Source organism: Aedes albopictus, chromosome 2 (genome assembly GCF_035046485.1).
Source record: "Aedes albopictus strain Foshan chromosome 2, AalbF5, whole genome shotgun sequence".
Taxonomy (NCBI): Eukaryota; Metazoa; Arthropoda; class Insecta; order Diptera; family Culicidae; genus Aedes; species Aedes albopictus.
The window spans coordinates 34,674,136-34,700,589 of NC_085137.1; the positions used below are offsets into that span (position 1 = coordinate 34,674,136).

At 39.3% G+C, this 26,454-nt stretch overlaps 1 protein-coding gene across 2 annotated transcripts in view; it reads left to right on the forward strand.

Annotated features, from left to right (window-relative positions):
• Positions 1 to 224: 224 nt before the first annotated feature.
• LOC115268599 (neuronal acetylcholine receptor subunit alpha-7-like) overlaps positions 225 to 26,454 on the forward strand; it is a 437,921-nt gene continuing 411,691 nt past the window's right edge. For both annotated transcript variants that reach the window (XM_062849461.1, XM_062849462.1), the window contains exon 1: positions 225 to 1,716. The gene's annotated coding sequence lies outside the window, so the exon portion shown is untranslated. The remainder of the gene's footprint in view (positions 1,717 to 26,454) is intronic.

Consider the following 26,454-nt stretch of genomic DNA (forward strand, 5'->3'; position numbering starts at 1 on the left):
AGGCAACCGTGCACCGTTGTTCCTTGGCGGCAACCGACGACGATGGCGAGGAAGACGATGGCGGCGGCGGCAACGACGACGATTGTTGCGTTTTATCACTGGTGGTGGACCCCAGCAGCCCGGCTGCTGTGGGAAAATTTTTCTGAATGGAGCTTTCGGCGAGCGGGAGAAGTCATCAGACAACAAAGGGAGAGCGTGAGAAACACCCACCCACACGCACACACATGCAGCGAAGAGACTGTGTCACGTGAAAAGGCTCAGCTCAGGGCAGGGTTGCCAGCAAAGGGGAGCGTGAGTTCCGGTTAGTTTGTTTTTATTTCCGTTGTTATCAGAGGCTGGCAGAGTGAGTGCGCTTTGATAGGGATAGGACTGTGTGTATGGTCAGGGTCGCGCGCATGTTTCTCCCGGCCGTGGGGTGGTGCTGGCTCGTTCTGGTGCACACGTGGTTCAGTTGGGGAACGATTGGGTGTACTAAAAGAGGGATGTTGGTTCTCTCTGTGGTCCACTGGGGGAGAGAACTCGGAGGCTTTCGGGTGAGTGACCGTGTGCTAAAATCAGGGGGATATCCTGGCTCGGCTATCTGGCTGGCTGGTCGGAGCCTGTGCTCCAGTTGGTGTTCCGGTTTAGGGTCGTGCTGTTGTTTTTGTATAAATTTGTTACTTAATGCTTTAAATATATGTGCAGTGAGAGTATACTTTTTCTTTTTGATTTAATCACTATTAGCCACCTTTTATCTTCGTGAAGATAATCGTGAAAAAGGAGGAAATCGCGTCGCGGAAACGGATTTTCCTGCGGTGGATCCAAAAGAGCCCTGGAAATTGCACGAGAGGTGGGGCAGGTGGCAAGTGAAGATAAACGGAAAACCAAAAGTGAAAATGATTGGCATTGAATGTAGCAGGTGGAAATTGGGGAGGAGGAAAATCTGTTGAAGATGAGCTGGTGAACGGTTTTCCATCTCGGTTGTGCTGGTAGTGACAGCGAAAATTGGCCCTGTTGGATGCTGGCGAAGCACTGGAGGATGTCGTGAATGAAGTTTCTCGAGTGCGAACGCGTAGAAGATTGCAATGAGCTGGAATAGGACCATCGTGAAGCGGCAGAAGGAGCAGCAGCATCAATCAGATAGAATTGGATTCAGTGAAAAGCATCCAGTGGTTTTCGGTTGAAGAATTGTGAGTGTGGGCCCCAGCCAAAGCCGTGAAGCAATCTGCCCGTCTGAGGCGAGAAGTTTGTGGGATTTTTCCGAAGAGTTCTGGTGCCCTGACTTGGAGTGCTGTGCAGAAGAACCCAGGGCCACAAAATAAGTGTGAAGCTGAAGATAAAATTGAAAATTGCAAAATCTTAGAAAACTGATCAGTGGGAAATTTTCGCTTGTTGGAAAATCTGTGGGAGTGAAAAACGAGCCATGTGAAAAGTGTGCAGCACACAGGAAAAAGCGTGAGCGTTAGCCCGAAAAGTGAGCAGAGCTGGAGAGCCAAGGCTCTGGAAGATCGAAGCAGGAGCAGAGTCAAGAGCTGAGAGCGTGGTGCAGTTCGTGTTTGGAAGCCCCTGGAGTTTGTCGGAAGAAACAAGGGCGCCTGCCGTGAGTGAGTGTCGTGCGTTCGATAAATTCTCACATTCGCACGGTGTGTATGAGCGGGATTGAATCCGTATCCCAATCAGCGACAATGTGTCGTGAATCCGGAGTGATTAGTGATAATGATCGATTTCGAAAAAGTGGTAATTAAGCTTTGAATTTTACTTCTTGTGTTAAACAACTCAGTTGAAGTTCAATTCCTCATATGATTGGTTGAATCTAAACTGGAGCTAGTTCAAAAACATCCCAAACCATGGATACACCGTTCGGGAAGCGGATCATCTCTAAATTATTTTTCCTACCCTAAAAACCCATCGGTATTTCCTTCGCACCTACATCGGTGTGCGTAAGCACACAAACAACCCATCACCATCCAGAGAGGCGAAATACCCGCACAGTGTGTCTCCGTTTGCGCGTGTTTTACTGTGTGCATGCTCGCCCCGAGAACAATGAAGGAAACGGGCGCAAAAAATTTGTCCTTCAAAAGTGTGTTCTAAAACTCAACTTTTCTCATCTCCGTCCTTCCACACACAATAACCAACAACCTGTTTCGGAATCGGACTACAATTGAGCACCCTCCGTGTTTCCCGCCCCGAGGCGTCTCTGCGTTTTGTGAGCCTACTTCGAAAAACGTAAGGGATCTATGCATCTATCAAGCAAGCTTTGAGACACACATTTCGGAACAGAAAAGAAAAACTTACTGCCTCATGGAAATCGCCCACTTTGATGTTCATCACGTTAATTGATGGCTTAAGTTTGGTGGTTTTGCTGGGGGGAATCGTTTGCTGAAAATGCCCTTGTTTGAATAATCGCATTTTTCTCACAGTGATGACCTACTTTTAAGTTTTTATTTTGCGAGAAAAGTGTTGTATAAACCATCTTTTTAGTTCCCTTGCAGGAATCTTTAAACTTTTTGAAACAATAACCATCAAAGTTGTCATCTTTGTGAGGCTTTTCGGTCCCCTTTCTAGGATTGATATCCTCTTCTGTATTTAAATAATACATGTAAAGTAAAACAAACGTCCAAATCTAGTCTCAGAGCAGATTTTTTTCGACTTCCCAAACAAGAATAGTGTTTTGAAAGTGATTTTTGATCTATTTTCAAGCATAGTTGCTCCACGCACTCCGATTAAGCTGATTTTTTTTTGGGGTAAATCGCTTACATAATATATTTCAATGTGCTCAGAATTTCGTTTTTAAGTTGTCGGGTAAAATATGTCAGGTTTCCTTGGGAATCTAAAAAAATAGTTAATAGTCAAAAACGTTCATTTCTATGTAGTTTTTCGTCTATCAGAAACGAAAAAAAATTTCGCAATTCTGAGCACATTTTTGGCCCTTCAGTGCCCTAAAATCACCGATTTTAGAAGAATAGCGTATTTTTTTCATCGAAGAAATTTCGGGGGCTATTTTATAACTCGAGTCGACCGTAATTTCATGTGACTCGATAGTTGTCGAATTATACAAAACGAGTTAGTCGATGGATGTCGAGTAAATAGTCTAGCACAACGAATGCTCGATGGTGACTCGATGAAAACGGTCGGCCACCTGTCATCGCACAGCAATCAGTGCCTGCTGCGCACAGCGATCAGACAGATTGATGTGAAATTTTGAATTTTTACCAACAACATCGCTTTGTGCGCGTGGGGATTTTTTTTGCATTTTATTAGTGAAACTACTCTAAAATATTCATTGGAATCCGTTTTAAACCATCCATCAGTCGCGCCAAAAAGAGATACACGAGCGATCGCGTCGGGTATTCAGTACACGGCATACGCTTTAAATTATGGTTGCAGTACTAGATAGCATATTGGTGTATTAGGCAAAAATGTCCAGCTGATTATGAGTGTTTGGTAGCTTGGTTGGTAGTGGACATGTAGAACCACCAACCCGATCTGGTACTGTCGCGAGTGTCGGAATGGCCCCCGCGGAAACCTTGGCATTCAGTCAAGGCCGCCTTGATCATTGCACCAAAGCTAGGCATGCGGCGGCTCTTTCTTGATGATTCATCATATCCATCATCTTAGCGAACCAACGGCCACCATGGTGAACCCGTGGCCACCGGAATGTGCCCTGGTGGAGCTAACTTCGAAGAAATTTTGACCATAGTGCCAAAACTAGGCATGCGAAGGCCCTATATTCACCATTTTTCATATATGTCCACCATCTTATTATCCATAAAAAGGATTATAATGGCCTCCCTGGCGAACCCGTGGCCACCGGAATATGCTCTGGACAGTGAAGAGAATTGTCAGACAAAAGAGGCACAAAACAAGCAACAAAGAAGGTGCGACGATTAGTCTTTATCCCTACTGGTGACAGATAATGACATGATCTCGAAATTTTTTGTTGCAGACAAAACGGAGGCTGAATTTGTTGCGTACTTTTCAACTCGTGAATAATCAATTATTACTAACCCAAAGTCGAAATTGTTTGATGATAGAGCTTCACCAGAGTTGCAGTGTTTACCGACTCGAAGTTACCGTTCGAAAATCGCAATGCAGGGCTGAAAAATCTCTAAACTCGGGGTGTACGATGTTAATCCCATTATTTTCAAGTTGGGACAAACTTATGTCGCATGGGTTGTTTTGTCGCAATAAATACAGGTTGCGAAATTGTCATTATTGTTGCGCGATGGTTGAATTTTGATTCACTGGCTCTGGAGGAGCCTGCTCCGAGGACGCTTTGGCCATAGCGCCAGATCTTCTATCTTTTTATGTTTATCCTGTGTTTAGGTGATCAAAACCTGATTCTACGCCTGCAGGCATCTAAGAAACTGAAACCAGGAATTGCGTCAGAATAACCGATTACACTCAAGGAATTCCTCCAGGAATTGTTCTAGGAATTCCTTCAGGAACTCCTCTAGGAATTCCTCCAGCAATTCCTCTAGGAATTCCTCCAGCAATTCCTCTAGGAATTCCTCCAGAAAATCCTCTAGGAATTCCTCCAGAAATTCCTCTAGAAATTCCTCCAGAAATTCCTCTAGGAATTCCTCTAGGAATTCCTCTAGGAATTCCTCTAGGAATTCCTCTAGCAATTCCTCCAGGAATTCCTCCAGGAATTCCTCTACGAATTTCTCCAGAAATTCCTCTAGAAATTCCTCTTGGAATTTCTCCAGAAATTCCTCTAAGAGTTTCCCAGAAATTCCTCTGAGAATTTATCCAGAAATTCCTCAAGAAATTTCTCCAGAAATTCATCTAGGAATTTCTCCAAAAATTCCTCTACGAATTTATCCAGAAATTCCTCTACGTATTTCCCCAGAAATTCCTCTAGAAATTTCACCAAGAATTCCTCAGGGAATTTCTCCAGAAATTCCTCTACGAATTTCCCAAAAATTCCTCTAAGAATTTCCCAGAAATTCCTGTAGGAATTTCTCCAACAATTCATCTAGGAATTTCTCCAGAAGTTCCTCTAGAAATTTAACCAGGAATTCCTCTAGGAATTTCTCCAGAAATTCCTCTAGGAAAATCTTCAGAACTTCCTCTAGGAATTTCCTCAGAAATTTTTCCAGAAATTCCTCCAGGAATTTCTTCAGAAATTCCTCCAGGAATTTCTTCAGAAATTCCTCTAGGAATTTCTCCAAAAATTCCTCAAGAAATTTCTGCAAAAATTCCTCTAGGAATTTCTCCGGAAATTCCTCTAGGAATTTCCCCAAATATTCCTCTACGAATTTCTCCAGAAATTCCTCTAAGAATTCCTCTAGGAATTGGGTTTTTAAATTAAGAAAAATTCAATGATTTTTAAACGAAAGAGCACCTTTTTCTAAGCCTCTATGATTTTTTTTTCAGATTTTTAGAACTTTGTTTTCATACCTAAAATCAATTTCAAAAAGATTTATTCAAATCACCTTTTGACAGCTGGGCAACTGCTTGACAGCTCCGCCCAGTACAAAATCCGACGAGGGGTAATTCGACAAATCGCTCCCATACAAACTTCAAATTGGTTTTAAAATAGGATCCCGGGCTCCAAAATTCATGAAAATTTGGATTTCGGCTCAGTTTGGCGTGCAGATTCAGAATATGGAATTATCTCAACATCGCTTAAAAAGCCAATTTCTCCAGAAATTCCTCTAAGAATTCCTCTAGGAATTTCTCCAGAAATTCCTCGAAGAATTTCCCAGAAATACCTCTGAGAATTAATCCAGAAATTCCTCAAGAAATTTCTGAAGAAATTCTTTTAGGAATTTCTCCAGAAATTCCTCTAGGAATTTCTCCAGAAATCCCTCTAGGAATTTCTCCAAAAATTCCTCTATGAATTTCTCCAGAAATTCCTCTAGAAATTTCACCAGGAATTCCTCAAGGAATTTCTCCAGAATTTCCTCTACGAATTTCCCAGAAATTCCTCTAAGAATTCCCAGAAATTCCTTTAGGAGTTTCTCCAAAAATTCCTCTAGGAATTTCTCCAAAAATTCCTCTAGGAATTTCCCCAGAAATTCCTCTAGAAATTTAACCAGAAATTCCTCTAGGAATTTCTTCAGAAATTTCTCTAGAAATTTCTCGAGAAATTCCTCTAGGAATTTCCCCAGAAATTCCTCTAGAAATTTAACCAGAAATTCCTCTAGGAATTTCTTCAGAAATTTCTCTAGAAATTTCTCCAGAAATTCCTCTAGGAATTTCTCCAGAAATTCCTCAAGAAATTTCTGAAGAAATTCTTTTAGGAATTTCTCCAGAAATTCCTCTAGGAATTTCTCCAGAAATCCCTCTAGGAATTTCTCCAAAAATTCCTCTATGAATTTCTCCAGAAATTCCTCTAGAAATTTCACCAGGAATTCCTCAAGGAATTTCTCCAGAATTTCCTCTACGAATTTCCAAGAAATTCCTCTAAGAATTCCCAGAAATTCCTTTAGGAGTTTCTCCAAAAATTCCTCTAGGAATTTCTCCAAAAATTCCTCTAGGAATTTTCCCAGAAATTCCTCTAGAAATTTAACCAGAAATTCCTCTAGGAATTTCTTCAGAAATTTCTCTAGAAATTTCTCGAGAAATTCCTCTAGGAATTTCCCCAGAAATTCCTCTAGAAATTTAACCAGAAATTCCTCTAGGAATTTCTTCAGAAATTTCTCCAGGAATTTCTCCAGAAATTCCTTCAGAAATTTTTCCAGAAAATCCTCGAGAAATTTCTCCAGAAATTCCTCTAGAAATTTGAGCAGAAAACCCTCTAGAAGTTCCTCCAGAAATTCCTCTAGGAATTTTGTCAGAAATTCCTTTAGGAATTTTTCCAGAAATTCCTCTAGGAATTGCTCCAGACATTCTTCTAGTCATTTCTCCAGAAATTCCTCTAGGAATTCCTCCAGAAATTTCTTTCGGTATTTCTTCAGCAATTCCTTTAGGAATTCCTGTATAATTGCTCCGGAAATTTCGCTAGGAATTCCTCCGGAAATTCCTCCAGTAATTTGTCCACAAATTCCTCTAGGAATTCCTCCAGAATTCCTCAAGGAATTCCTCCACAAATTCTTCTAGAGATTCCTCCAGAATTCTTCCAGAAATTCCTCCAGGAATTCCTACATAATTCTTCAAGGAATTCCTCCGTTAAATTCTCTAGGAATTCCTCCGAAAATTCCTCTAGAAATTCCTCTGGAAATTTTCATGGAAACTTCTCTAAGAATTCCTCTGGAAATTTCTTTGGAAATTTTTCTAGGAATTCCTCCTGGAATATCTCTAGATATATCCCTAGGAATTCCTCCAGAGGAGTATTCGGAAGAATTCCTAGAGGAATTTCTGGAGGAAATCTGGATGAAACCCTGGAAGATTTTTTGGAGAAATACCTTGAGGAATTCCTCCGGAAATTCCTGCAGCAATTCCTCCAGGAATACCTCCGGAAATTCCTCTAGGAATTCCTCCGGGAATTCCTCCAGAAATTCTTCCAGAAATACCTCCGGAAATTATTCCGAGAATTCCTCTGGAAATTCCTTCAGGAAATCTTCCGGAAATTCTTCAAGGAATTCCTCCTGAAGTTCCGCCGGAAATTCCTGCAGGAATTCCTCCGGAAATTCCTGCAGGAATTCCTCCACAAATTCCTCCAGGAATTCCTCTAGAAATTCTTCAAGGAATTCCTCCTGAAATTCCTCTAGTAATTCCTCCAGAAATTCCAGTAGGAATTTCTTCAGAAATTTCTCTGGAAATTCCTCCAGAAATTCCTCCAGAAATTCCACTAGGCAATTCTCCAGAAGTTCTTCTAGGAATTTCTCCGAAAATTCCTAGAGGAATTTCTAGAGAAATTCCTAGAGGAATTTCTAGAGAAATTCCTAGAGGAATTTCTAGAGAAATTCCAAGATGAATTTCTGGAGGAATTTCTAGAGGAATTTCTGAAGGAATTCCTAGAGGAATTTCTGGAGGAATTACTAAAGGAATTACTAAAGGAATTCCTAAAGGAATTCCAAGAGGAATTTCTAGAGAAATTTCCGGAGGAATTCCTGGACGAATTCCTAAAGGAAATCCTGGAGGAATTCCTCCGGCAATTCTTCTGGGAATTCCTCCAGCTATTCCTCTGGGAATTCCTCCAGCAATTCCTCTGGGAATTCCTCCAGCAATTCCTCTAGGAATTCCTCCAGGAATTCCTCTAGGAATTTCTCTAGGAATTCCTCTAGGAAATCCTCCAGGAATTCCTCTAGGAATTCCTCCAGGAATTCCTCTAGGAATTCCTCTAGGAATTCCTCCAGAAATTCCTCTAGGAATTCCTCCAGGAATTCCTTGAAGAATTCCTCTGGGAATTCCTCCGGAAATTCCTTCAGGATTTCCTCTAGGAATTCCTTCAGGAATTCCTCCGGAAATTCATCCAGAAATTCCTCTAGGAATTCCTTTAGGAATTCCTCTAGTAATTCTTCCAGAAATTCCTATAAGAATTCCTTTAGAAATTCCTCTAGAAATTCTTCCAGAAATTCATCTTGGAATTTCTCTAGAAATTCCTCTAGGAATTTTCGGAGAAATTCCTAGAAGAATTTCTGGAGAAATGCCCAGAGGAATTTCTGGAGAAATTTCAATTATTGGAGGAATTTCTGGAGGAATTCCTTGAGGAATTTTAAGAGGAAATCCTGGAAGAATTCCTGCAGGAATTTCCGGAGGAATTCCTGCAGAAATTTCCGGCGGAACTTCTGGAGGAATTCCTGGAGGAATTTCCAGAGGAATTCTCGGAGGAATTACTGTAGGAATTTCCGGAGGAATTCCTCAAGGTATTTCTCCACAAATTCCTTTAAGGGTTTCATCCAGAATTCCTCCAGAAATTCCTCTAGGAATTCTTCCGAATATTCCTCTGGAGGAATTCCTAGAGATATTCCAGGAGGAATTCCTAGAGAAATTTCCAAAGCAATTTTCAGAGGAATTCCTAGAGAAATTTCCAGAGGAATTTCTAGAGGAATATTCGGAGGAATTCCTAGAGAATTAAACGGAGGAATTCCTTGAGGAATGATGTTGGAATTCAGAAGGAATTTGGGAGGAATCTCTAGAAGAATTTGTGGAGGAATTCCTTGAGGAGTTCTGGAGGAATTCCTAGAGGAATTTGTGGATAAATTTTTGGAGGAATTTCCGGAGCAATTCCTAGCGAAATTTCCGGAAAAATTCCTAGAGGAACTTTCAGAGGAAATTCCTGGAGGAATTTCCGGATTAAATACTAGAGGAATTCCTAGAGGAATTTTTGGAGTAATTCCTAGAGGAAATTATACAGGAATTGCTGGAGAAATACCGAAAGAAATTTCTGGAGGAATTCCTAGAGGAATTTCTGGAGAAATGACTAGAAGAATGTCTGGAGCAATTCATAGAGGAATTTCTGGAAAAATTCCTAATGGAATTTCTGAGGGAATTCCTAGAAGAATTTCTGGGAAATTCCTAGAGAAATTTCTGGAGAAATTCCTAGAGAAATTCCTGGTTAAATTTCTAGAGGAATTTCTGGATAAATTCCTAGAAGAATTTTTGGAGAAATTCCTAGAAGAATTTTTGGAGAAATTCCTAGAGGAATTTTTGGAGAAATTCCTAGAGGAATTTCTGGGAATTCTTAGAGGAATTTCTGGGAAATTCGTAGAGGAATTTCTGGAGAAATTTCCAAAGGAATTTCTGGAGGAATTCCTAGAGGAATTTCTGGAGAAATTCCTAGAGGAATTTCTGGAGAAATTTCTGGAGAAATTGTTAGAGGAATTTCTGGAGAAATTACTAGAGGAATTTCTGGATAAATTCCTAGAGGAATTTCTGGACAAATTCCTAGAGGAATTTCTGGAGAAATTCCTAGAGGAATTTTTGAAGAAATTCTTAGAGGAATTTTCGGATAAATTCCTAGAAATTCTGAAGGATTTTCTACTGGAATTTCTGGAGTAATTTTAGAGGAATTCCTGGAGGAATTCCTTGAAGAATTTCTAGAGGAATTCCTGGAGGAATTTTCGGAGGAATTCCTGGAGGAATTTCCGGAGGAATTCCTGAAGGAATTTCTGGAGGACCAGAGGAAAATTCATGAAAATAGTGCCGTCGCATGCGTAGTTCTGGCTCCATGACCTGAACGTCCTCAAAACAGATTTCTCCAGGTCACATTCTTATGACCACGGGATGACCACAGTCGCCTGGCCATTGCTCCTTTTTATGGATGATGGATGTCACAAAAGTTCAGCTTATAACATCGGGGAGGAAAAAAAAGATAATTAATATAAAGAATTTAGAAGATAGACCGTCGCATGCCTAGTTTTGGCGTTCACGAAGAAAGCACCTTCAGGACGCATTTCGATTGGCCAGGGAGGACATTGGACCTTTTTACGGTAACCAAGATGATGGATATGAAAAAGCATGAAGATAGAGCCGTCGCATGCTTAAATTTGGCACCATGGTCCTAAGGTCCTCGGAACAGGTTCCTCTAGGGTATATTTCAGTGGCCACGGGTTGGTAAGGAAGACCATTAGACCTTTTCATGAATACTAAAAGGATGGATATGAAAAATCATGAAGAAAGAGCCGTCGCATTTCTAGTTTTGACCGTATGGCTAAAACGTCCTCGAAATAGGCTTTTGCAGAGCACATTCCGGTGGCCATGGGTTGACCAATGGTTGGCCAGGGAGGCCATTTGACGTTTTACGGTGACCAAGAAGATGAATATAAAAAAATATGTAGACAGAGCCTTCGCATGCCTGGTTTTGGTGCTCTGACCGAAATGTTCACGATCCAGGTCCCCGCGGGAGTGATTTCGATGCCCGCAACAGGACCAGATTGGGTTGACCGATTCCACATTACCACTACCAGACACGCATCACCCAGCTGGACATGTTTGCCGCAGACACCAACATTCAACGACGCGGCCGCTCGTAAAAAGCTTGTGTAAACAAAATTCCTCTCAGTAAACTGTCAAAATCGCGAATCGACCACTCTTCTGCTGTCGACTGTCGAGCTAGTCGGTGTCTGTGATCGCTTTTCTGCTCGACTCGACAGTGATAGCAGGCGACCCGATTTAATCGACTCGAGTTAGGGGCTGTCCATAAACCACGTAGACTATGAGGGGGGGACGGGGGGGTCTGGTCAAAGTCGACGGTCCTTACAAATTTCGAAAATTTTGTATGGACGAAAGTCTACGAGGGGGGAGGGGGGGGGTCTGAGATTGCTAAAATTGAGTCAACGTAGTTTATGGACAGCGCCTTATAAAATAGCCCCCTTCATGATTTTTCTGACTCCATACAATTTTTGAGAAATTTAGGCCCCGTGGGAGACCACTTAACTTTGAGATACTGATTTCAAATTTTGGAATGATGGTTTTTTAGCTAAAACGATCGTTTTGCAATATTGAACCATTAAAATTTCCAAATTTTGCAAAAATTGGAACGGCCTACTGGCCAATAATACGACTTTGACCAATCTGACGCAAAAACTGTATTCATGCTAAAAGATTTGAAATTGGTTAAATAAATTCCGCAGCATATAAATAGCTCGATTTTTCACTGTCCCACTTATTTTTTTAAAGGTAGAACCGTTCTCATAAAACACTGTTTTTTAGACAACTAATGTTTAAACTGTCATATCTCGGAAACCAGTTGACCGAATACAGTGAAATTTTGAACGTTTACCAAAAATATATAAATGCTTAGTAAGTTGTTAAAACACAGGTACTTTTTAAATGTTGAAAAAAGATATAATGTATTAACACCTTTTGGATCATTTTCGAAAAAAATGTATTTTTTTACATCAATGTCATTACATTTTAGTTTTGGTATCCAAAGATTTTCTACTTCTGTTCTCAAGATATCTATAATAAGATATATTAGAGCCTTGACATTTGGATTAAAGTAAGATCTCGTTTAGTAATTTTTGCGTGTTGTTGTAAATTTGACTTACTATCCTTTATATGTGTGAAAATGTCAAATGTTAATCTTATTCGTTGGAGGAAATATTACATTTTATAACGTCGTATCAAGTATTAATATATTCTTGATAAACATTAAATATTTCATTCAATTTGGTATTCTGGTTTCCAAGATATGCCAGTTCAAAGATTTGTTGTCTAAAAATAGTGTTTTACCAGAACGGTTCTTGCTTCGCGAAGATTAACCAATCAGGCTCAAATTTGTACAAATGATGCACATAGGTTGGCAATCAGTCAAAGTTTGAGAATTTTTGATGAACTCTATGAAAAGTTACAGCTTATTGAACTTTTTTGTGAGAGAAAAAAAGTTGCCTATCCCAAATGTTTTCTGCCGGAATTCCTACTGGAATGTCTTCAAAATTCCTATCGGAAACCCTTCCAGAGTTCGTGATACCTACAGAAATGTTTGCTGCGCTTCATCCAGGAATTTCTTGAAAATTCGTTTAAAAATATTTCAAAGAATGTTTGCAGGCGTTCCTCCTTCACAAGTTTTTCTTGGGATACCTTTAGAAACCCCTGCTAGGATTCCTCCAGAAATTTTTGCTTCCTGCAGGACTTTCCCCAGATTCCCCTAGGACTCCCTTAGGGATGTATCCAAAACTTTCAGTGACGATAAATCTTACTAGAGTTACTCATTCCATTCGTCCAAGAATTTTCCACTCGGAAGTAGTGCTTCAGTGCTTCAGAAATTCTACCGGAAAATCATAGATAGATTAATCCGGAGATACCTCTAGGAATTTCTTGAACAAAATTTCAAAGGATGTCTTCTCCCGAAACTGTCAATTGTCTAGAACCTAATCAAACAATTTATCTCAGGGGATTTTTGCAGAATTGCTCTGTAACCTTCCATATACTTCTATACTTCTTCTATGGATTTATAGGGGGTCCTCGTGATATTTCTACAGGAATATCCCTTGCTATTGTTTAAAGTATTTCTTTTGCAATTCCTGCAGAAATTCTCCTAGAATACATTCTAGAATTTGTTATGCCATTTTTGCCGGGACATCACCAGTATTTGCTACAAATTCAGCAATTCTTACGTACATACATATCTCCGAAAAGTTTATCTAGAATCCTAACAGGGATTTTTTCAGATATTTCAATTGGAATTACGCCAATGTTTCGTCATGGATTCTTTCCAGGATTTTTCAAGGAATTTCACTACGGATGCCTTTAGGGGCCGTCCATAAATGACGTAGGAATTCTAGTCCTTTTTTAACATACCTAAAATGCTACGTCATTTATGGACGACCTCTTATAGGTGCATTCGTAGATTGAAAAATGGATTCCTACAAAAAATACTAAAGCAATTTATCCGGAAACTCCTGTAGTGGTTTATACAGAAATTATTAACAGGATTCCTTCAGGAATTCTTGCAAAGGTTCATCCTGCAATTCCTGCCAATTTCTCCGAAAATTCTTCAAGGAAAACCTCCAGAGTTTTAAACGGGAATTTCACCAAGAATTTCTTTAGTGTTTCGAATAGGATATTTCAGTAGTAAGTGTGTGCCACGGATGTGGTGATGTTTTCGGTCTAGAACACGTTGCAAATTATAGCAGAAAAGCAGCGGAAACAGAGCCAGCTGCGCTGAACAGTTTTGACCACAATTTCTACAATCTGCGAAATGGACGTGTTTCAGTAGGGATACCATGAAAAGAAGTAGAAGTAGTAAAAGATTTTTGGTTGTGCTGTAAATGTTTAAAAATCATTTCGTAAAGTACTGAATACTTACATTAACCCTCCTTTGGCATTAGGGTTACGGTTTTACCCAAACCGTACACTACGCCAGCGAGCTGTTCCTAACTTGATGCAAAAGTTAGGTTAAAAATCCCTTTCTTTTCTCTGCCATCAACCCCCTCTTCAATTTTTGAATACTAAGAAAATCCCCCTCAACCTACCCCCACCCATCTCCGGCACCCCTTGACAACTTCAAAACCACTTTTTATGAATAGAAAGTTGATTAAATAAAACCGGTCCCGATTTTTTTTATTCTTAACCGCTGTACCGTAAACTGGGGTGTAGTTGATCAGTGGGGTGAACCTGATCACTCAAATACCCACGGATATCGACTTTCAAGGAAGTTACCATTCCATTTTGATGTAACGTCATTGGAATGCGAAAGGTTAAAATAGAATTGTTGCTTCCTCAAAAGTCGATATCCGCGGGTAATTGAGTGATCATGTTCACCCCACTGATCAAATACACCCCAGTTTACGGTACCTAATTTTCAGCACTTTTGGCCACTAGGGCACTATTCAGGTGTCAGTCACTCTCTCTCCTGGGGGGAAGAGCAACTGACAAAAAAATGCAAGTGCCGGGGTTTGGATCGAACCCATGACCATCCGCTTATGAAGCGAACGAGTGATCACTGCCTGGATCCTGTTGCATTTGTTTTATTTTAGTGGAAATCAAAAATTACCCAAGCGCACATGTTAGGCTCGTGCAAATTGCGTGAAATGTACGTTTGACAAGGTTCGTAACTCGGCATTACGTTTCTTTGAAATTCTGAGCAGGATTTTATCTGATACCGATAATAGTATGATATTTTTCGGGAAATCCCAGGATTTGAGGAAAAAATCCCGGGAAACATAGCCTGCTCCCTCGTACTCACGACATAAAGAAGACAAGGCCTGGGTGAACATCTATTTTGGAAGTAAACATGTGACGTCAATCTTATCGTCATTTTGCTGTGATCAAATTGATGTGGAGAACTAGATGATTTTGATCTCGCCTTTGAACGATTTGAATAACGTCATCAAAAAACTACCAGTTTTACATACATTCAGGAAAACTGACAGTTTTTTATGACGTTATTAATTAATTATGCAAGCAACCAAGTGTGAAGATAACAATGACGACACATGTTTACTTTGAAACTGTTTGTTTACTCGCATTACTGGCCTACCTTGTGAATACTGTATACCGTAGTTAAGTTCTTGAGAGAGGATAGATTGGGATGGATAGAGGATAAATTAAAAAAAAATCAGGTAAACAGGCAAATATTTTTTGCCTTTCTCGTACCAAAGTGTACTGAAAGGCTAAATGTTCACTCAAAAAATGAATTTCAATAGATGACTCAGAGATCAAGGCACTTATACCAATCAACTCAGTTCGACGAATGGAGATGATGTCTGTATGTGTGTACGCATGTGTGTATGTATGCGTGTATGAATGTGTTTATGTAAGTATGTCTGTGCGCAAAATAAGTTCACTCACTTTTGAGGCACTTTCCATTGGATGTTTCGGATTATAGTTCGAATCGAACCGGAATTTTACCGCATTATTTGCTATTAGAATGGTCCGGGTCGGTCAAGGCGTTCCGGAGTTATGGCCATTTTAGTGACCCGGACCAGCACCGATGGAGCTGGCCGTATATAAAACTGAACCAAGCCCCATCATGCGACACATCAAACTGCGGCGATTTTTGTAGTCACGCAATATGGGGTAAATTTGGTATGGGGAAGATGTCTGCAGTCTTGAAATGGCGACCAAAACATCCAAGATGGCGGTCTAAAATCCAAGATGGCGGCTCCAAATTCAAGATGGCAGTTGTTTACTGCTGGTTAAGGTCTAAAACCATGCAATATGGGTTTATTTGGTATGGGAAATATGTCTGAAGTCCAATAATGACGACCAAAATATCCTAGGTGGCAGTTTAAACTCCAAGATGGCGGCTGTTTAATGGAGTTTGATGCCCTAAATCCATGCAATATGGGTATATTTTGTATGGAGAAGATGTTTCGTGTCCAAAAAGGGCGACCAGAATACCCAAGCTGGCGGCCCAAAATCCAAGATGGCGACTCCAAATTCAATATGGCGGATGTTTATTAGAGTTTTGGCCCCTAAAACCATGCAATATGAGTATATTTGGTATGGGGAAGATGTCCGGTGTCCAGTAATGGCAACCAGAATATCCAATATGGCAGCTGTTTGATGGAGTTTTAGGCTCTAAAACCATGACATATAGGTTAGACCTGTTCACTTTTTTTGACCTACCCGTGTCACATCAAATTATCAATCCACATGCAACACCAAGTCTTCAGTCTAAAATTGAGCCAAATTGATAAAGGTTTAGAGGTGTATCAAATCGATTTTGTGTTTTTTCGAGCATTTTTACGAAAATGTACTCCAATATCCAGAAAATTGCACCGAAAAGGTACAGAAAACACCGTTAAAATATAGTTGGAACAATACTCTACAACTTTGCCGAAGACACTACGGTGTTTAAATTGCTTATTTCAAAGTTATTCAACAGTTTTCGTTAAAAAATCGCGAAAAAATATAATATTTTTACGGTTTTTCATGTAAAAGTCATGTAATTTTACATTGTTTTAAGTGACTAATTTAATTAGCTATTGCTCCTATGTGTTACGAACATTTCGTCCATACATCAGTTTAGTGTAGGAATTCGTTTTCATTGACTAATTATCAAAAGTATGTCACGTTGATACTAAAAATCGCATAGAGTTGCCAGCACAAAATTAAACAAAGTTACCCATGATTGAAACGTCATTTCATTTCTTTGTTGCATCTGCATCAGTTTAAATTTGGTGTAGATGGTTGAGCATGAGACTGCCGATTCAAAGATTCAAGGTTCGAGCCCTGGAATAGGATTTTTTGCGTCTCGATCCAGCTATAAGTTAATGAGACTACACTCTGCATCTCATTGCAATTTGACATCATAGCATTGTTTCGAAACCGTAGAGTGCATAGTAAGAATGAAGTTTCCCTTCATCGTGTAGTTGTGCTGATTTGTGGGTAGATAGATAACAAGTAAGCTCCACCCACAGTTGTATAATGTTGGATCCAGAAGCAGTTCCATCATCGTATTGAATTGTTTTAGCTAAATTAATCGGTATCAAACAGATGTCCAATATTTCGTCCAGCTGATCTCGTCGACACGATTTCTTGTCAACAAGTAAACTAAATATCTAGCTAGTCCTGGAATGGGCTTAATTGGCAGGTCCCGATCATCATTATTTGGGAGATTGCGTGTAAGTCATGGGCCATGGCTCATGGCAGATTCATCATCTTAATTGCTATAAAGAAAGAAAAAAAGTTTAATATGTATTTGAGCTTGAACCTGGGACCTTCTGATCCGCAGGCTCGAGCCTTATCATCTGCGCCATTTCTGATACTTGAATCGAAAGACATTAGAATACGATGGCATGACGTCTTAATCATGGGTAACTTTGTTTTAATTCATGCTGGCAACTCTACGCGATTTTTAGTATCAACGTGACATACTTTTGATAATTAGTCAATGAAAACGAATTCCTACACAAAAACGATGTATGGACGAAATGTTCGTTACACAAAGGAGTAATCGCTAATTAATTTAGTCACCTAAAATAATGTAAAATTACACGACTTTTATATGTAAAATCGTAAAAATATCGTGTTTTTTCGTGATTTTTTAACTAAAATTGTTGAGTAACTTCGAAATACGCAATTTAAACACCGTAGTTTCTTCGGCAAAGTTGTAGAGTATTGTTCCAACTATATCCTAACGGTGTTTCCGGCATCTTTTCGGAGCAATTTTGTAAATTTCTGAGTAAATTTCTGTAAAAACGGCTAAAAAAACACAAAATTGATTTGATACACCTTTAAATCTTCATCAATTTGGCTCAATTTTGGACTGAAGACTTGGTTTTGTATGTGGATTGATAATTTGATGTGTCACGGAGAATCGGAGAAAAAAAGTTTCAAAGTGAACAGGTCTAATATAGGTATACAGTCGACTCTCCGCATGTCGATGTTCTACATCTCGATATCTCTTCCTATCTCGATGTTTTTCGTGGTCCCTTCGATCTGCATATAAAACAATTCTCTTCATCTCGATACCTCCTTTTCTCGATCTCCCCCTATCTCGATACACTTCCAATGATTTTTTGGCCGTGATTAACTCTCCCTATGTCGATGTTCTGGTTGTCCGGAGAAAATTAAAAAATGGCTACAGGTCGGACTCGATTATTCGGAGTCGGGTTTTAGAGCTTCCCAAACTAATATTTAGCAAACCAATTTCTGTAGAAAGTTGTTTTTTTTTTATATTTTCTCAAAGCGACTTAGATTAACAAACAGTCAAAATTTCAGCTTTTTACAGCATTGCGTTTTCTAACTATTAGTTTGAGAAGCTCCGAAACCCAACTCCGGATAATCAAGTCCGATCTGTACCAGAATATCCAAAACGGCGGCCATAATTCCAAAATGGCGGCTCAAAATTCAAGATGGCTACTGTTTAATGCAGTTTTAGGCCGTAAACCTTGCAAATGGGGATATGTATTTGGTATGGGGAAGAAGTCCGGATTCAAAAAATGGCGACCATCCAAGATAACGGCCTAAAATCTTCATATTCAATATGGCGGCTATTTAATGAACGTTTACGCCCTAAAATCATGCAATATGGGAATATTTAATATGTAAAGAGGCTCGGTCCGAAGTCCAAGATAGTAGTCTAAAATACAAGATAGCGGCTTCAAATTCAAGATGGCGGTTGTTTAATTGAGTTTTAGGCTCTATTGCATATGGGTATATCTGGTAAGGGAAAGGAGTCTGGAGTCCAAAAATGGCGCCCAGAACATCCAAGAAGGCATGAGAAAGGCGCCATCACCACTAGGTGGATTAATTAGGGTTTTAGTGCATTTGAAATGCAACATTTTTTTTAAAAGATATCAAAAATCTTTTAAGATTTTAGTTCCTGGTCGAACTTACCAGGAGGGAATGGTTTTCTTCCAATATGTTTTGATTGATTGATTTTTCAGAATACTTTGTTCTGAACATTTTTTATACTGTCGATCAGGGATAGGGTGCGACTCAAAACTCTGCGTGCCGCACACTCTGCTACGAGACAGCACAACAAACTAGAAGGAGACGAGTACGCGCAATCGGTTGTGTGTTGCTCGCTTACTTTGCCGCGCGCTGGAGCTCTCCTGTCTCTCACGTTCTGTCGTATGCACTCTCTCGGTGCTTGTCTCCGTGCTTTTCACTTGGCTTGATACTACGCATGATTGGAAAAATTTTGAATCAAACGACCCATCACTTGTCAACCCTTGACAAGCTTAACAACTTTGCCGAAAACACAAACTCTTCAATTAATTTATTATTTGATTTTTTCTGTTTGGAGACAAGCGCAGTCCCAAGCACCGTGCATTACTCCCTGCGCCGTAGAGCTAGTGCTGCGATTGTCTCTCGCACAATTACGAAAGCTCTCACTCATACGTCTCTTGTCTCTCGGCAAAACGGGAGACGAGCACTTGCGATTGTGTGAAGCACACGCTTTTTTCGCACCGCACGGTGCATGCCGCCCATATAGCCGAGGCGGTAAACGCACGGGTATTCAGCATGACCATGCTGAGGGTGACGGGTTCGATTCCCGGTCGGTCCAGGATCTTTTCGTAAAGGAAATTTCCTTGACTTCCTTGGGCATAGAGTATCTTCGTGCCTGCCACACGATATAACACATGCAAAATGGTCATTGGCAGAGGAAGCTCTCAGTTAATAACTGTGGAAGTGCTCATAGAACACTAAGCTGAGAAGCAGGCTTTGTCCCAGTGAGGACGTTACGCCAAGAAGAGGAGAGAGGAGAGGAGGTGCATGCCGCCAATCCCTGCTTTCGATATCACACATTTTTGTCGAAGACGATAAATTCGTCTCTCTTTTACATATTTTCGTACTTGTAGCCATTTTTTTTAATGAAAAATTCCATATTTTCATAATTAATTAAAACGCTTTAAACGAAAAACACCCTTTTCATTTTTTCATCATTTAAAGATGAAAATAAGAAAATTCAAACAAGATTAAAAGATTTCCCAGCCAGCAATTTGGTTGCTATATCGAAATTGCAACTGATATAGTCACACATATATAGCACCAAAGAAATCGTATTCAATGCACGAAACAGGCATATACATACTAAAGTGGAGGCCATATCGAAACATATATACGATTACTGCGATTCCATCCAACATAATTTACGATTTCTCGAAAAATTTCTACGATTTCGCCGATTTTGTCCATCTAAATATACGATTATGCATGATCTTATTACGATTCAGAGTACCAATATACGACTCAGGATTTCCAAATAAAAAAAAATCAATTGGTGTTCAGTGGGAATCGAACTTAGGTCCTTTGATTGAGAACTGTGCGTTATCTCTATTGGCTATACTGCCAAGTTGAAAATAGAGAGTTCAAAGTGAATGGCATGAAACGAATAAAAATTAGCAAGACACGGTGCGAGACTTGTGGTGGGAGCGTTGTTGTTGTGCATTGGGTGGCACCAAAAGTGGTACCGTGCAAGCGGCCCGGAATTCACATCGTTGTTGGAATCTATACATCACTTATTGTAAGTCATCTGCTAGTATGAAAACCTAAATATTTGGTTGAAATTATTGCTACCATGGTTGGAATGTGTCAACAACAACAAAAAAACAAATTTGTGATGAATACCATTTTTTCTTATTCTCCATCATACAAATATGTAAACAAAACCATTTACGATTTCCGAGATTAATATTCGACTATCAAAAGTGAAGTAACAATCATATGCGACTGTAACAATGAATATACGATTTCTACGATTTCATTCACTTGGTATACGACGCAAGTGTGACGCAAACGATCAATATACAACGTTTTTATAGTTGTATACGATTTCACCGATTTCCATCATACCTTTAGGTAGCAAGCTAGATTTAGCAGATTCGTATACGATGTGAAGCGACGATTTCCACGATTCAAAGAAATCATATATACGATGCTAGCGAACTTGCAGCTTGACACTAAGAATGTATGTTTTTTTCACGATTCTATCCGATTCTGTGCGATCCTACCGATAGTATCTCGCACCTTTTATGATCGGAGACGACTTTCTGAAACAAAATCGCAATTGAAATTTAATTTGGCATGAAATGCGATTTTATGCAATCATTGTCAACAAATATACATATTATTATACAATTCTGATTTAATATATGAAAATATACGATTTTTTCCACACAATGATTTACGATATGTGGTTGGCTGGGTGAAATCGGCTTGCGCCATTCTTAGATATTGAGTGTCAAAAATCAAGAGAACCATGAATAACTTTGTTTAATTGAGGATAAAGAACTTTGCTGTCTTTGGAAAAAATGTTGCATTTCGAATGCACTAAAACTGGAACAAAGTTTTCGCGAAAAATCAATGTATGAAAAGTAGGGTGGCCCACACTTATATGAAAAACAAAAATTTCGAAAAATGCCAAGTCTTACTCCTAAATCAGTTGTTTTGGACTCCTAAAAGCTACGTTCAAAGTTTAAGCCAAATCGGTTGAGCCTCAGGGGACGCTCAAAGCGCTTGAAGTTTGTATGGGAAAACTTGGCCAAATGTATGCAGAAGTTTTTGAATTTTGCCGCTAGGTGGCGCTGTGAGTGTTCAATAATCAAACCCTTTGGTATTATTGTAGGTGACTATATGCCAAAGAACTTTGTCGAAGACCGCGAAGTGATCCGACGGCTGTGAAAAAAGTTATACCCTAGGCAAAGTGAGGCAAAGTATTGAGATTTCATTATTGATATTATTCCTTAACATGTATTGGAAAAACAACAATAAAGTTTATCCTCACTTTACCTAGGGTATAACGTTTTTCACAGACGTTGGATCACTTTGCGGTCTTCGACAAAGTTGTTTGGCATATAGTCACCTACAATAATACCAAAGGGTTTGATTATTGAACGCTTACAGCGCCACCTAGTGGCAAAATTCGAAAACTTAAAATTTCTGCATACATTTTTCCAAGTTTTCCCATACAAACTTCAAGCGTTTTGAGCGCCCCTTAGGCTCAACCGATTTTGCTCAAATTTTGAACGTAGCTTCTGAGAGTTCAAAACAACTGATTTAGGAGGTAAGACTTGGTATTTTTCGAAATTTTTGTTTTTCATATAAGTGTGGGCCACCTTAATGAAAAGTTATCGAAAGAAAACTGTTTTTTGGGTGTCACCCTATTTTTTTTTCTTCTAAAAATAATATTTCTGAAACCACAAGAGAAAGCAATAAGGTTTCGACAAAGTTGTTCAGAATTGAGTATTTTTCAACTTAATGGAATTTTTTGTTGCTTTATATGATAACAATTTAAAGTTTACATTTTGATCTTGAGAATTTCAAATTTCTTGATCTCTAATTTCAAATTATTGAAAAAAAAAAATTTCAAAAAATATGAAGAAACTTTCTCGAAGACAGCATATAACTAGAACTAATAATTAAGGAGTAATATTTTTTTTCAACCTAAATACGGACTCACGGACCATTGTGCATTGTTTTATATCTAAAATACTTCGGATCAGTCCAGCCGTTCCGAAGTTAATGCCATTCGTATGTTCCCTCCTAAAGGGAAGAAAATAAGCTCAGACCACATGCAAAATAATCGATAATGCTCCGGAACCGCTACCAGATTTCCCACAAGAAGTTTTCAAATATAAAAGTGAGAATAATCCATGCATGCGACACATAGAATTGCCACTTTTTCGAAAGCCTGATAACCTGATGAACGGTAGACAAGATACGTAGAAATTGGTGAGCTCATTTCATGCTACAGTCAGCGTTGATTCGTTCGTTTGAGGCTCGTTAAATGTGTTGTCTCAATGGTTGGCTGCTCGCTGTTTAGGGCAAAACCCAACTAAAAAGCACTGTCAATGCCAAAATCGATGTCAAAACGTTTTGACGTCTAACCGCCGCACAATGGTCGGAAAAAGATAAAGTTCGGCCAAAACTCTTTTTATGTGTTTAATCGAAGTTATAGGTTGTCTAGATATGTTTCATAGTATTTTCAGTGTTTAAAAAGGGGTATTCAAAAAATACGTAACTTCAATAATTTCAAAAACGGTAAAAATCAGTAAACCTCACATTTTTTGCGTTTTTTTGTAAGAAAATCAATTTAAATTTAATTAAATGATCATCTTTCGATCAAATCCAATCAAGTTTGTTCAAAACGTGTGAAAAATGTGGGAAGATAAATTTTATTTCAGTCAAAAATGGGAAAATAACGTAAAATATATGAAAAAACATGACTTTTTAAAATAGCTCTCAAATTAACTCAAACTGCAAATTTCTGCAAAATATTTGAACGTTTTTATGCAGCCCTAAGCATGATGTTTAAGATGTACTATTCGGAATTGCGGCGACACGTGACGACATGAACCGTTTTTAAACTTAAAAATTACCAAAATTCCCGAAGTACAATATATGAAAATTTGAAAAGTTTTGTGACATATTAATTTTGCACCATAAGTGCATTCAAACAGTTCAATAACAAGCTTTCATATGCTGGATAACATAAAACATATATTCCATTCTCAAAATATTATTATGTATTTCACTTTTTTCGAATAATTCATTTTTCAATTTTATGAATTAGGCCACTTTGACAGTGAAAATGTCATTGAAATACTAAAGCTGGTATGCTTTTAATTAAGAAAAATAAAACTACAATACATCATCTTTGTTATAAGGTGAAATAAAGTTTGAAAATATCAATTTAGTTTTTTGAGAGTTTCTCTCAAAAGAGTTAGTTTTTTGAGAGAGTCCTATATACAGGACGTTTGTGCAAGTATTTGAATGTTTTGTGACGTTTTCCTCATCACTTACGGGGGTCTAAAGCATTTTGATCAGTTGTCAGTTGCCCCAACCAACGAACACGATTCACTAATCGGGGCGCAGTCGTGACCCAACCAGCGAATAAAGGCTGTATTATTTTATTGTATTGTTTTATTGTTGACTCATTTGCCAATAACTCAGTTTAGAAGCCTAATATTAAAAAGTGGTGTTCGGCAAACTTGTAGATTAGTATATCTCCTACAACTAACTATCACCAAGGACGCTATATTCTAACTCCAATATTTACGGCGTAAAAGTGTTAGTATCACCTACTGTTACTAAACGATCGGATTTTTCGATCGTTTAGTATGAGTAGGTGATACTAGCGCTCTCAAACCGTATATATGAGAGTTAGAGTATGGCGTCTTTGGTGATAATTGTAGGAAAATCACTTATCTATAAGTTTGCCGAACAGCACTTTTTTAATATTATGCTTCTGAACTGAGTTATAGACAAATGAGTCAAATGATCGAGTCAAGTGATCGAAAACATCCTTGTGAAAATGCTATATCTATTCCTCTGTTTCGAAGAGGTCAAGCCTGTGAATCGGTCCATCGGTTGGCACTTTGTGCAATTTTGGTGCTCTAGTCAATCGCGGAGTAGCAACTACGAACTGTATGGTCATCTATGCTCGCTCATATTGCAAATGTTTATCTTGTACTGATTTTCTTAGAATCGAAATATAATGATTCATAAAACCGCGATTAATAAATTCACTTTCGACAAAACATAATATGAAATACATTCAATTAATCTACCTGTTTTAATGCGCGTACATCGAACCCCAGCTGGGTGATGTTGCGAGAAAAGCGCAATGCACGCCCAAACCCAACTCACCAGTCACCACCACCCACGCGCGAGAACGGAAGCGATAAATTTAGGTTTCTCCCCCGAAACACAGTTAGCAGGAGACTTTATTGCTCCGGCACGCACTCCATCCATTTTCTCCGGTGGATGGTTTGTTGGCAGGTCGGTCGGTCGGTCGGAGCATATTCAACCGGCCGTGTCATATATTTCGGTAAACCTTATCGAAAGCTCTGGCAGCGGCAAACGCGCGTCATCACGACGTGCCACAAATGGGCAATAAGGGACTCGTTGCTGAATTCTAATGCACACGGTTACTGGTGGAGAAGACCCTGTTCAAGCTTTCGCTTCTGAAATGGAAAGAATCTGGCAGTCAGTGCGCGCGGTTACTGAACATATCCATCAATAATTTATGGTGGGACCGTGGAAAAACGATTCGTTTTCTAACCACTTCCGGTGCCCTACTTGCGTCGGTCGAAATTGAGTGAAAATTCATATCCACGCGCGCGGTCCGGATTTCCGATGGGCTCCGATTCAGCTTCAAAAAATCAGGTTCGAACGGGCTTTAATTAGCCGATAAAGCCTTACGTAAATACAGCTGATCCTCTCGGAGTAACATTATTTGCGTAACTAATACGTAATGAATGACGTTATGGGCCCATATTACCCTACGCCGCTCACCCCCCGTGGCGGGCTTTCCGGGAACATTTGGGAGAGCGCTGCAGCAGCAGAGATTACAGCGATAATCTCCCGTTCGGAGGTGGGTAAATTATTGCGATTTGCCAACGCGCGTAAAACGATGAGCCATATCGGAGGAGGGATGAATAATGAAATGTTCATGTTCGGTGTTGTTTCTTTTTTTATGCTGTCAGAGACCAGTAGCAGTTCCGGTAAACCATGCACTAATTATTATTTATGGATTCTGGTCTCTGACGCACCACCGCACCACCCCGGTGTGGATCCTAATTGTTGCCGGTTAGTGCTAGCTAAAGTGTCATTAATCATAAAATATTCATGTCAGATTACGTGTAGGTGTGGCCATCGCACTGATTATGACAATAATTGTGCATGGACCAACACTCATGTAGTGGTGATGCTTTATCGGGAAAACATGTTGAATTCTTGTGCTCATTTTGTCGTGCAAATTTTGATCTGGTTTGCAATGTTTCTTGGATAAACTAGGACTTTCTAGAATACCATATGCTGGATTCTTGTATTCATTTCAAACAAACGTCATGCTAGAGGTTTTTTTCAATGAATTCCTTCAGGGACACCTACAGAAATTTCTCCAGGTATTTCCCCAGGAATTCAAGGGACTTTTCCAGGAATTTGTCTCTAGCGAAATCCTTCACGGATGTCTTAATTGCAGGGTTCTGATAGTGATTTTCAAGGCATGTTTTTAAAAATGCTGCAGTAATTCCTCCCACGATTTCAACAGACGTTTCTTCAGGAATTCCTCCAGGATTTCATAAAAGATATCCTTCAGGAACTTCTCCAGAAATTCCTTAAGAAAATTATTTCAGAAATTTTTCCAGGTATTCCTTCAGGAATTCCAACAGGGCTTCCTTCATGAGTTCCTCCAAGGATTTCTCCAGAAATTAATCCTGGGATTTCTCCTGGAATTCCTCCACGGATTTGTTTCCAGAGAATTCCTCCAGGTGAGTGTAGAATTAGCATTTAAGTTAAAATACACATCAATAAAAAAAATCCTCCAGGTATTATTTCTGGATTCCTTCCAGAATTCTTTCCGGAATTCCTCTTGGGATTACTCCAGAGATTCCTCCAACGATTCCTTCTGGAATTTCTTCAGGGAATTCTTCAGAGATTACTTCAGGATGTCCTCCTGGGATATCTTCAGGAACTCCTTCCGAGCTTCCCCATCAATACCTTCATAAATTTCTACAGGATGTCATCCAGAGGTTCCATCAGAAATTCCTCCAGATATTCCTTAACGAATTCCTCCAGGATTTCCTGCAGAAATTTCTCCAAGAATTTCTCCATGAATTTCTTCATGGATTCCTCCAGGGATTCCTTAAGGAATTTCTTCAGGGATTTCTCCAGGAATTCCTCCAAGGATTTCTCCAGAAATTCTTGCAGGGATTTCTCCAAGAAGTCCTCCAGAAATTCTTC